The sequence below is a fragment of the Microtus oregoni genome, unplaced genomic scaffold, assembly GCF_018167655.1.
Source record: "Microtus oregoni isolate MIOR12 unplaced genomic scaffold, Mior012 000000F_ref0000247, whole genome shotgun sequence".
Lineage (NCBI taxonomy): Eukaryota > Metazoa > Chordata > Mammalia > Rodentia > Cricetidae > Microtus > Microtus oregoni.
In genome coordinates this window covers 94,698,342-94,713,094 of record NW_024543059.1, presented here as the reverse complement: position 1 = coordinate 94,713,094, position 14,753 = coordinate 94,698,342, and the positions used below count along the sequence as shown (strand labels likewise).

General features: G+C 38.4%; 1 pseudogene; it reads left to right on the top strand.

Moving 5' to 3' along the window:
• Positions 1 to 10,125: 10,125 nt before the first annotated feature.
• LOC121446254 lies at positions 10,126 to 11,400 on the top strand (annotated as a pseudogene).
• The last annotated feature ends 3,353 nt before the right edge of the window (positions 11,401 to 14,753 follow it).

Here is a 14,753-nt window from a genome sequence, read left to right as displayed (position 1 = left end):
CCATGAAGAGAGCCAAGAAGAGGGTATTGGTGAAAGTGTAGCCCAGTTGCAGCAGAGATTCCGATACTTTGAATATGTTGGTACCATGGGATGTCCACCAAGAACAGCATCAAAGGTGGACTGGAGCCACCTGAAGCATGGAAGCCAAGCTGGGTGTCCTGAGGAGAGCAAAGTCAGTGAAGAGAGCAAGACCCTTCAGAGGAGCCCAGGAGATCACAAGTGAATCCCGGATGTTGGACATAGAGCTATTTATATTGTTGGAGTTTGATTTTGCTTTGATCAGATTGTGATTGTGTCCTAGTTCTTTCTTCTTGAAGTAAGAAAGTTTTTTTTAACATTATTTTAATTTTTCAGGAGCTCATAGTTGATAGCTTTTAAATTGTTAAAGGAGATTATGGATTTTTTAAAAAGAAACTAGATGTTTTAAATGGAGTAAATTTTTTATTAGGTAAATTTATTCATTTATTTTCCTCCCCAAAGGAAGCCTCCCATGCATCCTCTCCTCCCATTTCTCCCCCCTCCAGCCACTTCTCCGTTTTCAGTTCAAAGGGGTCAGGCCTCCCATAGATATCAACCAAACATGACATATCAAGTTGCAGTAGTACTAAATACCTCCCCTTGTATGAAGGCTGGGCAAGGCAATCCAGTATGAAGAACAGGTTCTCAAAAGTCAGCCAAAATTTTAGGGACAACCCCTGCTCCTACTTTTAGGAATACCACCAGTAAACAAAACTCAAAACTCAAGTCCAAGTAGATAAAAGACCTCAGCATAAATCCAGTTATACTTAATATGATCAATGAGAATGTGGGACATAGCATTAAACTTATTGTCACAAGAGACAACTTTCTGAACAGAACTCCAGTAGCACAGAAACTAAGATCAACAATTAATAAATGTGACTTCGTGGAACTGAAAAGATTCTGTAAGGCAAAGGATACTGTCAATAGGACAAAATGTCAGCTTACATAATGTGAAAATACCTTTAGCAACCCCACATCAGACAGAGGGCCGATTTCCAATATATAAAAAACTCAAGAAACTAGATATCAAAACTCCAAATAATCCAATTTAAAGATGGGATACATTTAAACACAGAACTCTCAACATAAGAACCTCAAATGATCCAAATCTTAAATCTCATGTAAAAACACTTTAAAAAAATATTCAACATTTTTAGCCATCAAGGAAATGAAATGCAAATCAAAATGACTCTGAGATTCCATCTTATACTTGTCAGAATGACTAAGATAAAAAATGCATGTAGAAATGATAAATTCTACCAATTAACTAACTTCAAGATGTTCAGCCCCCAGTGCAGAAATAAAACAAGATAAAAAGTCTAGGCAACCTGTGTTCTCCAAAATTACTGACTTTATACAATGATACAGAAGAACTTTGGAATAAAGAATTCAAAGCAATAATGATAAATATAGTCAAGCAATCCAAAGAATTACATATTTCAAGAGAACAAAGCCAGAGAGCTAAATAAGATAAAACATCAATGCAAACTATAAAAGTAGATGCCCATTAAAGAGATAGAACATTTGCAGGAAGTCAAAGTGAAATGAGGCTGAAAATGAAAAAGAAATCTTAGTGATCCCAGCTAAAAACGTCAGTGGAAAACTTCATGAATGGATCAGGTGAGAAGCATAGTATCATAGCTGGAAGTCAAGGTAAAGGAATTGGAGCAGTTAGCAATGGTCAATGCTTAAATATGAAAATTCATAAGAGAAATTTGGGACACCATGAAATAATTATGGGTATAGAAAATGAAATACCATATATCAAAGAATATTCTTAAGAAAATTATTGAGGAAATTTCTAAACCTAGAGAAAAAAGATGCCTATCCTGGTATAATAAAGCATATTTCAACTAGTTAAAGCTCAGAGTAATGAAAGGTATTGATAGATACAGAGCAGAGAGGTCAACTCACTTGCAATGGCATGTTAGTTGGAATAAAACCTGATTAATGTGTGTGTATATATATTTATATTATATTACATATAATGTATATTATATACATATACATTCATATATATCCTAACCAGACTGAATAAAGATCAAGTGAATAATTTAAATAGACCTATAACATCTAATGGTATAGAGCCATTATTAAAAGATCATAAATAAACAGAGTTCTACCTGACTTCAAAGAATAGCTAATAGACATGTTTCTCAAATTATTCCATAAATTATATTTTTTATGATGCTAGTAGTCCCATGATACCAAAACCAGATAAAGATGCAATAAAACAGAAAATTATAGAACAATATTGCTTGTGAACACAGATATGAATATCCTCAATAAAATAAATGCAAACAAATTCAAGAGCAGTTCATAAAGATTATCCACCATAATCAATTTGGTTTCATCTCAGACATGTAGGGATGGGTTAACATATATACTTCAATAAACATAATTCACAACATAAATCGAGTGAGAGACACAAAACCAATTTTTATTTCATTAGAGGCAGAAAAAAACCTTTGCAAAATCCAGCATCTCATCATGATACATTTCCTGGAGACTCCAGGAATACAAGAAATATATCACAGCATAATAGTGGTGATTGATGATAATCCCACAGATAAAATCTTTCTAAATGGGGAGAAACTTGATAGAAACTTTTAAAGACAGAAGGCCCATGAAGATGCATTCCAAGTTCTAAATGAACAAAACTTCCAACACAGCAAAAATTTTATTTATTAAAATATGAGATATCATTGCTTTTTACCACTGAGCAGTACTCATATGTGTGAGTGTGCTACATTTTCTTTATCCATTTCTTCAGTTGAGGGGCATCTAGGTTGTTTCTATGTTCTGGCTATTACAAATAGTGATGCCATGAACATAGTTGACTATTTCCTCCCATAGTTTGACTTCTTCCTTTCCAATTTGAATTCCCTTGTTCTCCTTCTTTTGTCTTATTGCTCTCGCAAGAACTTCAAGAATAGATATGGAGAGTGGATAATCTTGTCTTGTTCCTAATTTTAGTGGGACACTTTGAACTTCTCTCCATTTAATTTGATGTTGGCTGTCAGCTTGATGTACACTGTTTTTATTATGTTTAGGTATGTTTCTTGTATCCCTGAACTCTTCAAGATTTTTATCATGAAGGTATGTTGGATTTTGTCGAATGCTTTTCAGCATCTAATGTGACATCATATTTTTTCTTTCAGTTTATTTATACGGTGGATTACATTGATAAGATTTCCTGACAAAATTGGGAGCATTGTGGTGGGGGGAGTAGTGAGGGTAGAAGGGGAAAACGAGTGGAGAAGGGGAGGGGGAGGAGAACTTGAGGGAATGGAATAGTGGAGTTGGAGGAAGGACAGAGATGAGAGCAGGGAAAGAGACATTTTGATTGTGGGAGCCATTATGGGGCTAGCAGTTTTGATTCTACTGCATGGACAGGCTTTGTGGGAGCCTAGTCTGTTTGGATGCTCACCTTCCTGGACCTTGGTGAAGCAGGGAGGAGGACTTTGGACTTTCCATAGGGCAGGGAAGCCTGATTAGTCTTTGGATTAGAGAGGGAGGGGGAGAGGGAGTGGGGAGAGTGGAGGGAAGTGGGAGGATGTGAGGAGATGGAAATTTTTAATAAAAAATAAATAAATAAATAAAAACAAATGTTAGCTACGTGAGAAAAACCCTTCCATTGCTGGCAGAAATATGAAAAGAAATTAGGAGTCAGTTATTGAGATAAAAGCCAGAATGATGAAGGAAGTGACAGAGAAGCCACCAGTAATGTTTTCTCTCCCAGTCTTCATTCTAAAAGTGCTGATATTCTCACTCAACCCTTACCTACAACTTCCTGTCTCCTGTGTGTCCTCAGTCCTTCAAGACTGCTATGATTAATTTTGGTTAGCTAGTGGCTAGCTCTGCCTGTTGACTTAAAGCAAACTTCATTGCCAGAGTATCATCAAAATTTTATGCAACAACAACCATAACACACACAGAACAAAGAGACGTACAGGAAATGTAGGACACCATGAACAAAAACCAGTCTTCAAATTATAGGCATAAATGATGGTGAAGAATCCCAGGTCACTAAACAGTAAATTCAGGAAAATCATAGAAGAAAAATTTGCCAAGCTAAGTAAAGACATGAGTACACAGATATATAGAACATGGACAAGACCAGAAATGAAAAAAACACCAAACTTATCATAATTAAAATAGCAAACATATAGCAAAAAAAGTGTGTTGAAAATGGCAAAGGAAAAAAGGCACCAGTCATATGTAAAGGAAAATCCACCAGAATAAGAACTGATTTTTCAACTGAATATTTGAAACCTAGAAGAGCATGGATTAATACATTCCAGTTCCTAAAAGATGACGACAAGCCTAGCCTATGATACTCAGTAAAATTGTCTGTCATAATTGAAAGAGAAAGAAAAACCTACCATGTTATAAACTGCCTAAAATTAATAACTATAACCTTTGACTTACAGTCTGTCCTGCCTATGGGAGGTGCTGGGGTTGGTCGCTATCCCAATTGCCATCAGAGAAGCTTCATTTTGCAACCAATGGAAAGAGATGTAGTTCCACATTCAGACACTAGGTGGAGCTTGGGGAATCCTGCAGATGTGGGGAGAAAGGATTGTAGGAGCAAGAGGGATCAAGGATACCACAGGAAAACTCAGAATTAACTAACACAGGCGCATTGGAACTGATAGAGACTGAACCAACAAACACTAAGCCATATTTTTCAGTGAAGAGAGGATTGAGCATAGCAGAGAGATTATGGAAAGAAGTACAAGGCTGCCTTTGTTCGCGAGCTAACCAAGCAGCACAGAGTTTCGATCTGAACACCGAGTGAAACATCATTGTGGTGAGTGAGTGCTGTGGCAGCCGGGAACATACCTCAGCCTGCCCAATCTTCCTGGCCATCCTACAGGGGCTATACTGCCCGATACCCCCTCTCTCTTCCTATCCCATCCAGCTTACATCCAGATCCCCCCAACCCCTGTCTCCTTCCCTCCTTCCCTTCTTTGGCCGCATAGCGCCTCCCTGCTCAGCCTGCTAGGGCGCTGGGACCGAACCCGAACCGGGAGGGCAAAGGGGGGGGGGGGGGCGGCGGTAGCTCCTTTGTCCCCATAGCCTGCCTGCAGCAAGCAGGGTGGGCCCTTTGTTCACGAGCTAACCAAGCAGCATGGAGTTTCGATCTGGGCACCAAGTGAAACATCATTGTGGTGAGTGAGTGCTGTGGCAGCCAGGAACATACCTCAGCCCGCCCACACTTCCTGGCCATCCTACAGGGGCTATACTGCCCAATACCTCCTCTCTCTTCCTATCCCATCCAGCTTACATCCAGATCCCCCCACCCCCTGTCTCCCTCCCTCCCTCCCTTCTTTGGCAGCATAGTGCCTCCCTGCTCAGCCTGCTCGGGCGCTGGGACCAAACCCTAATCGGGAGGGCAAAGGGAAGGGCGGCAGCTCCTTTGTCCCCATAGCCTGCCTGCAGCAAGCAGGGTGGGCCCTTTGTTCGCAAGCTAACCAAGCAGCAAGGAGATCCGATCTGGACACCAGGAGAAACATCACTGGGGAGTGACATAACTGGGAAGGTACATCAGTGGGCAAGAAGACCTGATCCTGTAAAAGAAGATCCATAGGGGAGTATTGGGAGGAAGAGATGGGCAGACGCCAATGGAAGAATTCTCCCAACAATCTGAAAAACAACACGAAACCACCAGAAGCCAGCGACCTCACAACAGGAGGACATGAACACCTTAATCAAGAAGAAGTAGAAAAAACTGACTTCATGAAAGTGGTTGACACCCTTAAACAGCATATAAAAAACGCCCTTATAGAAATGGATGAGAAATATAACAGAAAGTTCGAGGAATTGAGTAAATCAGTGAATGATACCCTAGGAAACCAAGGAAAAACAATCAAGCAGATAATGGAAACAGTTCATGACTTGAAAACTGAAATGGAGGCAAAGAAGAAAACACAAACAGAGGGCCAGCTGGACATGGAAAATCTAGGTAAACGAATAGAGACTACAGAATCAAGCATAACCAGCAGAATACAAGAGATAGAAGAAAGAATCTCAGATTCTGAGGATAACATAGAGAAAATAAACACACCGATCAAAGAAAACAGCAAGTCCAACAAACTCTCATCGCAAAACATTCAGGAAATATGGGACACAATAAAAAGACCAAACCTAAGAATAATTGGAGTAGAAGAAGGAGAAGAAGTGCAGCTCAACGGTCCAGAAAATATACTTAATAAAATTATAGAAGAAAACTTTCCCAACCTGAAGAAAGATGTACCTATGAAGGTTCAAGAAGCATACAGAACACCAAATAGGCTGGATCAAAAAAAAAATCCCCTCGCCATATAATAATCAAAACACAAAATATACAGAATAAAGAAAGAAAATTAAGAACCACAAAGGAAAAGGCCAAGTTACTTATAAAGGTAAACCTATCAGACTTACACCTGACTTCTCTATGGAAACCATGAAAGCCAGAAGGTCCTGGATAGATGTACTCCAAAAACTAAGAGACCATGGATGCAAGCCCAGACTACTATATCCAGCCAAGCTTTTGTTCACTATATATGGAGAAAACAAAATTTTCCTGGATAAAAACAAATTTAAACAATACGTAGCCACAAATCCAGCCTTACAGAAAATAATAGAAGGAAAATCACTAACCAAGGAGTCCAACAATGACCACAATAACTCGGACATCTAGAGACCCTTCACCAGCATAACTCAAAGAAGGAAAACACACAAACCCTACTACTAAAAAAGTGACCGGAGTTAACAACCACTGGTCATTAATATCACTTAATATCAATGGGCTCAACTCACCTATAAAAAGGCACAGGCTAAGAGATTGGATAAGAAAACAGGATCCAACATTCTGCTGTCTACAAGAAACACACCTCAACCACAAAGACAGGCACCTACTCAGAGTAAAGGGCTGGGAAAAGGCTTATCAAGCAAATGGACCTAAGAAACAAGCAGGTGTGGCCATACTAATTTCTAACAAAGTTGACTTCAAACTTAAATCAATCAGAAGAGATGGAGAGGGACATTTTATACTCATAACAGGAACAATTCATCAGGAAGAAGTCTCAATCTTGAACATCTATGCCCCTAATATAAAAGCATCCATGTAACTAAAAGAAACATTACTAAAACTCAAGGCAGACATCAAACCGCACACACTAATAGTAGGAGACTTCAACACTCCTCTCTCACCAATGGACAGGTCAATCAGACAGAAACCTAACAGAGAAATTAGAGAATTAATGGAGGTAATGAAGCAAATGGACTTAACAGACATCTATAGATTATTCCACCCAAAGAGGAAAGAATATACCTTCTTCTCTGCAGCTCATGGAACCTTCTCGAAAATTGACCACATACTCGGCAACAAAGCTAACTTACACAGTTACAAAAAAATATTAGTAACCACCTGTGTCTTATCAGATCACCATGGATTAAAGTTAGAATTCAACAACAATGCTACCCCCAGAAAGCCTACAGACTCATGGAAATTGAACAGTCAACTACTGAACCATACCTGGATTAAGGAAGAAATAAAGAAAGAAATTAAAGTCTTCCTTGAATTCAATGAAAATAAAGAAACAACATACTCGAACTTATGGGACACTATGAACGCAGTCCTAAGAGGAAAGTTCATAGCAATAAGTGCCCACCTAAAGAAAACAGAGAAAGCACATATTGGAGACTTAACAGCCCACCTGAAAGCTCTAGAAAAAAAAGAAGCAGACTCACCTAGGAGGAGTAGAAGACTGGAAATAATCAATCTGAGGGCTGAAATCAACAAAATAGAAACACAGAAAACAATCCAAAGAATCAATGAAACAAAAAGCTGGTTCCTGGAGAAAATCAACAAGATTGATAAACCCCTATCCAATCTAATCAAACGGCAGAGAGAGAACACGCAAATGAATAAGATCAGAAATGAAAAGGGGGACATAACCACAGACACAGAGGAAATTCAGAGACTCATTAGATCTTACTACAAAAGCCTGTATGCCACAAAACTGGAAAATGTAAAAGAAATGGACACTTTTTTAGATAAATACCATTTACCAAAATTAAACCAGGACCAGGTGAACAATCTAAACAGACCTGTCAGTCGCGAAGAATTAGAAGCTGTTATCAAAAACCTCCCTACCAAAAAAAGCCCAGGACCAGATGGTTTCAATGCGGAATTCTACCAGAACTTCCAAGAAGACCTAATACCTATACTCCTTAATGTATTCCACAATATAGAAACAGAAGGGTCATTACCAAATTCCTTTTATGAAGCTACAGTTACTCTGATAACAAAACCACACAAAGACTCAACCAGGAAAGAGAATTACAGGCCAATCTCACTCATGAATATCGACGCAAAAATCCTCAACAAAATACTGGCAAACCGAATCCAAGAACACATCAGAAAAATTATCCATTATGATCAAGTAGGCTTCATTCCTGAGATGCAGGGCTGGTTCAACATATGAAAATCTATCAATGTAATCCAGCATATAAATAAACTGAAAGAAAAAAACCATATGATCATTCCATTAGATGCTGAAAAAGCATTTGACAAAATTCAACATCCATTTATGTTAAAAGCCTTGGAGAGATTAGGGATACAAAGGTCATACCTAAATATAATAAAAGCTATATACAGCAAGCCGACAGCTAACATTAAATTAAACGGAGAGAAACTCAAAGCCATCCCGCTTAACTCAGGAACACGGCAAGGCTGTCCACTCTCGCCATACCTCTTCAATATAGTGCTTGAAGTTCTAGCAATAGCAATAAGACAACATAATGGGATCAAGGGGATTCGAATTGGAAAGGAAGAAGTTAAACTTTCGTTATTAGCAGATGATATGATAGTGTACATAAGCGACCCCCAAGACTCCACCAAAGAACTTTTACAGCTGATAAACAGCTTTAGTAATGTGGCAGGATACAAGATCAACTCCAAAAAATCAGTCGCCCTCTTATACACAAAGGATATGGAAGCAGAGAGGGAAATCAGAGAAGCTTCACCATTCACAATAGCCACAAACAGCATAAAATATCTTGGGGTAAGTCTAACCAAGGAAGTGAAAGATCTATTTGACAAGAACTTTAAGGCATTGAAGAAAGAAATTGAAGAGGATACCAAAAAAATGGATGGACCTCCCTTGTTCTTGGATTGGGAGGATCAACATAGTAAAAATGGCAATTCTACCTAAGGCAATTTATAGATTCAATGCAATCCCCATCAAGATCCCATCAAAATTCTTCACAGATCTGGAGTGGACAATAATCAACTTTATATGGAAAAACAAAAAACCCAGGATAGCCAAAACAATCCTATACAATAAAGGATCTTCTGGAGGCATTACCATCCCTGACTTCAAACTCTATTACAGAGCTACAGTAATGAAAACAGTGTGGTACTGGCATAAAAACAGAGAAGTCGACCAATGGAATAGTATAGAAGACCCGGATTTTATCCCACAAACCTATGAACACCTTATTTTCAAAAAAGGAGCTAAAAGTAAACAATGGAAGAAAGAAAGCATCTTCAACAAATGGTGCTGGCACAACTGGATGTCAACCTGTAGAAGAATGAAAATAGACCCATATCTCTCACCGTGCACCAAACTCAAGTCCAAATGGGTTAAAGACCTCAATATCAGCCCGAACACACTGAAAAGGATAAAAGAGAAAGTGGGAAATACCCTACAACAGATGGGCACAGGAGATCGCTTCCTATGTATAACCCCAGAAGCACAGACATTAAGGGCAACATTGAATAAATGGGACCTACTAAAACTGAGAAGCTTCTGTAAAGCAAAGGACACTGTCACTATGACACAAAGGCACTTTTACCCACTGAGCCTAGCCAGTTTGGATGTTCACCTTCCTAGGAATGGATGGAGAGGGGAGGACCTAGGACTTACCACAGGGCAGGGAACCCTGACTGCTCTTTGGACTGGAGAGGGAGGGGGAGAGGAGTGGGGGGAGGGGGAGAAGGGTCGGAGGAGGGGGAGAAGGGTGGGAGGAGGGGGAGGGAAATGGGAGGCTGGGAGGAGGTGGAAACTTGTTTTTTTTCTCCTTTTCTCAATAAAAAAAAATAAATTTAATGAACTGGAGAAAAAGAAAAACCAGTATTCTCCAGAAATAGAGATAAAACAGCAGACCATCCAGCAGCTCAAGGACCAGTTAAACAATCACAAAATGGAAGAAACTGTACAGCAGTAGGGGAGAGTGTGCAAAGATCCCAGTGTTAAAGGGCAGGTGACTGAAGCCATGAGATCGACACCAGAGGAGCAAGAACAAACTCAGGTGGAACAAGACCAGTGCTTGAAGCCAAGTTAGAGGAAGCTGCGTGGCAAGCCAAGAATTGGATAAGTGGAAAGAAAAATTCCAAGATCTCGAAGCTAGAGGTAACGAAAGGTCAAATAAGACCCTGTGGAGGATCCAGGTGCACTTAAGAAGTAGCTCAGTAAACTTCAGGATGAGCTGCAGAAATTCAAAGAGAAATATAAACCTGATAGAAAGAAGTGGTTAGAAGAAAAGGTGATCCTTACCACTCAAGCAAAAGAAACTGAAAACCTACGAAACAGAGAAATGAAAAAAAATATGCCGAAGATGGGAGTGCTGTTTAAAGCTACAGAATGAAGTGGAAACTCTAACAGCACAACTGTAGAGAAAATGGGTGACCTTCAAGTGGAGAGAGGAGCGGACCGCGGATCACAGCCGTGGAGGTGCAGATGAAGGCGGTGCTCTCCACAGCCAACACAAGGACAAGGAAGTCCAGCAACTGACAAGGGCTGCAGCAGAGAGCGCAGGGCCAGAAAACCAAACCGTGAATCTCAAGCCTGAGCATTCATTAGATCTTGGTGTAGTTGAAACTGAACCTCAATCAACAAGTTTTGAAATATCTAGGAAGGCAGCAGAGGATGGATCTGTAGTTCTCGACTTTTGTGAAGTTTCAACAGAAAATGTGCAAAGCACTCGATTTCCAAAATCTGAATTGGAGTTTCAGTTTACACTTTTGCAACCAAACAGAATGGCAGTGAAGCCCCCTGGTTGTGCTATACCGGTCACAATAAACATTCCCAAGGCACGGAAGAGAAAATGTAATGAAATAGACGAGGACTTGGTGAAATGTGAAAATAAGAATTTTAGACCCAGATATAACATGCAGTTCCCAGGTTCAGAGCGTAGATATTCTTCTATGAAAAAGGATCAAAAGGTTTTCTTATGTCCATCATCTAAGAAAATACATTCTTTATGGAGTCAGGCAGATCTACAGTTAGTGCTGACATAGCCTCTATCAAAGAGAGGGAACACTATAGCATTTAGAGACTTCTTGCCTTCTCCAACAATTCTTCTATCCAAAGTAAAACAGATAATTGAAACGAGTTCTCCAAAGAACCAAGTAAAGAAAACTTGTCTCAGCTAAAAAAAAAAAAAACGCCAACAAATTATACATAAATAAAATTTCATCTCCCATATCTCCCACCAATATATCTGGACAAGTGATTTTAATGGAACAGAAAGTAAAAGAGAGTGATCATCAGATTCTCAAATGACAGCTTCGAACAAGAACAACCAAATAAATTGCTTTGGGAGACTGTTTCAATGTCAATTTTATATTCACAATTATTGTAAATTTTAAGTTTTAAAAGTTAATTGTATATATTATGTGTTAAATGCCTCTGTATAGATCGGCATTTTATATATAATTTTAATACAATAAATTTATCAACAGTAAAAAAGAACAAATATCAAGTATAAAAATTAAAATTACAACTATCAACAACAATATCAAGCAAGAAATGTGATAAATGTCTCAATAATTATCCTATCCTAAGGAGTCTAAGTCTTTGTATTATAGATAACTTGGCCAATCATGATAAGAAAGTAACTATGACTATCTAGTCTTCAACCCCATCAAAGACCCGAAAAGAGAAATAATATTACTTGAGTAAGCAGGTAGTACAATCAAACAACTTCCAAAATGTGCAATAAATAACAGAGACAACTGGCTACCTGGGCAATCACCCAAAGTCTCATTTTCAATGTTGAAGCAGCCAACTTTAGCTAAGTCTTAGAGTAACTGACAGACGATTTTCAGAGGCAGGAAAGTTTTCAAAACCATCTTACCCTGTATTGGCAGGATTTGACAGTCTTTTTTCTTGTATCCTGATTGTCCTGTCTGGACATCACACATTTTGTCAGTGGTCCATGCATGTGCAGTTCCTTGCCCAAAGGTCAGTTTTGCTAAGAAGAAAACAAGCTACAAGTGGTGCTCAACATTCTCTCGGAAATAGATTGGTTCTGCCAGGAGCGATCATGTCTCACATCAATAGAACCCTAAGTTATTAAAATGCCACATTCTACAGTTCTTTAAAGTGGCTGAAGATTACCTATCTATGCAGAATACAATCTGTATGTATCTAAAGAACTATCTAACTATAAGTATGACAAACGTGGATGGCTATTGACCTATAATTCGTAATATTTATATAGCTTAAAGACTAAGACTTCATATAAGAATATGAAACAATCTTTAAACAACTGTGCAACAAATGAGATCAATGACCTCAAAATGTATCAACATATAAAATTTCTTAAGCAGAGGTAGAAACATGCATACATGCATACAACATGACAAAGTAACTTTGCCAAGGTATACAAATATTGTAGACAAAAATCGGAACATATTCAATATAATTTAAGTTTGTATTAATATAAAAGAATCTATACCAATATAAATCACCTATAAATAATACCTTACAAGTATTCATTCTGGTACTCACTATTATTATTGGTGTGAGTAAGCTCACACTAATCTATTATCCCATCCAATTTCTCTTTTCTTTTTCAAAGATATCCCTTAGCCTACAAAATTTTCCCCCAGCCCCCACACCTATAACAATTATAATCAACCCCTAATTGATGTCTGCCTTAATTAAATTTTCTGATTTGTACCATGCATTTCCTGATTTTTTTGCATCAGTATAGAATGTACAGTTTTCAGTCTATACAATTGTGTCCCATAAAATGCGGGGAAGGATCCAAATAGTTCTCTTTATAAGGTTAATTCTATTGCTTTTGGGGTAAGTGCTGTTAATATCTCCTAAAAAATTAGCACAAGCTCTTTGCCAAGGTTCATTGTCTTCCCATATTTTTTTTTTAATTTCATCAGTAATGAAAGGCACTATAATCTATGCTGGGTCTATACCTGCTAGTTGACTAAATCTCAAATGTTCTTTTTTGATTAATTCAACAACATTCAAGTGTTACTCTATTTTGGGAAATGAAACAAGAGATACAACATAATAGAAAGAGAGAGATGCATTGGTTTTGTGGAGTAGCAAACATTCAGCTCAGTTGTTACTACTATCCTCTATACCCTGACCACCTAAGGGTTCTTAAATTCTCATTCACTGAGCTTCATGGGACCACTGGGCTTGAAGAACTATGAGTATTCCATCTTAGAAGAAGTCTAAGATTCTCCAAACTCTCAAAAAGAATATATACAATTTCTTAACTTACCTGTCAGAGTGTTCAACTAGTCACCTCCAGCTGGAGATTAGGCTTATGAGGTGGGTAAGGTTGGGGGCATAAACAAAGCCCAAACTTTTATCATAGCCCAGTAATGTCTATAGTGGACCATCATACTTATTTTTGACCACTACAGGGTCTGCCTACTATCTGGTATGCTACTTCTCCAACTGGGGCCAATATCGGCCAGGCCAGGAATATTTTATGCTTAATAACATTGGACCCTTGCCTGTGTGCTCACCTGATCTATGCTTTTGCTGGGATGCAGAACAATGAGATCACCACCATAGGATGATAAGCTTCTACACAGCTTTCAATGACCTAAAAAACAGGTAAAAGAAACAGATAAATATCTAAAATAGTATCATCCGGAACAGTTGTTGCCAAGTAACAGTTCCTTTGAAGATATTACTCAAAAGTGACTTTAATAAGTCAATGTCTATCTATCTATCTATCTATCTATCTATCTATCTATCTATCTATCTATCTTCATCATCATCATCATCTATCATCTACCTATCATCTTTTACTCATTAAAATTAATTTTGAGAATTTGTATAATACATTCAAATCATATCACTTCCTTCTCAAACCTCCCAAGATTCTCTCTTTCTCTACCTATGCAACTTTAGTGTCCTCAGTTTTGTTTTAAACATAGTCTAATTTGTGCTGTCTATATATTCTTGAGTGTGTGGGAACCTACTGGAATATGGTTTGCCTACAAGTCTCACCACTCTCCCAGATCCTATCATTTGGCACCAGTGCTTCAGCTGGAAATGTGACCTCACACCCACCTTTCTTTCCATGCATGTATTTTGTCTGGCTTGAGATTTTGGTTGTCCTGTGCACGCTGTTCCAACAGCAGTGAATTCATACGTGCAATTTCCCTGTTATATCTGGAAAACACTTTTTTTTTTACTGTAGTCCACCGTCTCTGTTTCTTTCTACCCCCTCTTCTGTGATATTTCCCTGTTTGATTTATGGCATGCCCCACGTGATGAAACTCACAAAGGCATCATTGTCAGGATGAAGAACCTGTGGATAGACAGGATCTTTTGATTTCCTGTTGATGCAAATGGTTTTCAACATATAATACAGTGCTGTGAATTGTAGGCCCTATGTTGTAGAGATAAGCTCTGAACTCATTCTTTCTATCTCACTAAAAGTTTGCGTGGTTGACCAACATCTCTTTAATCCTT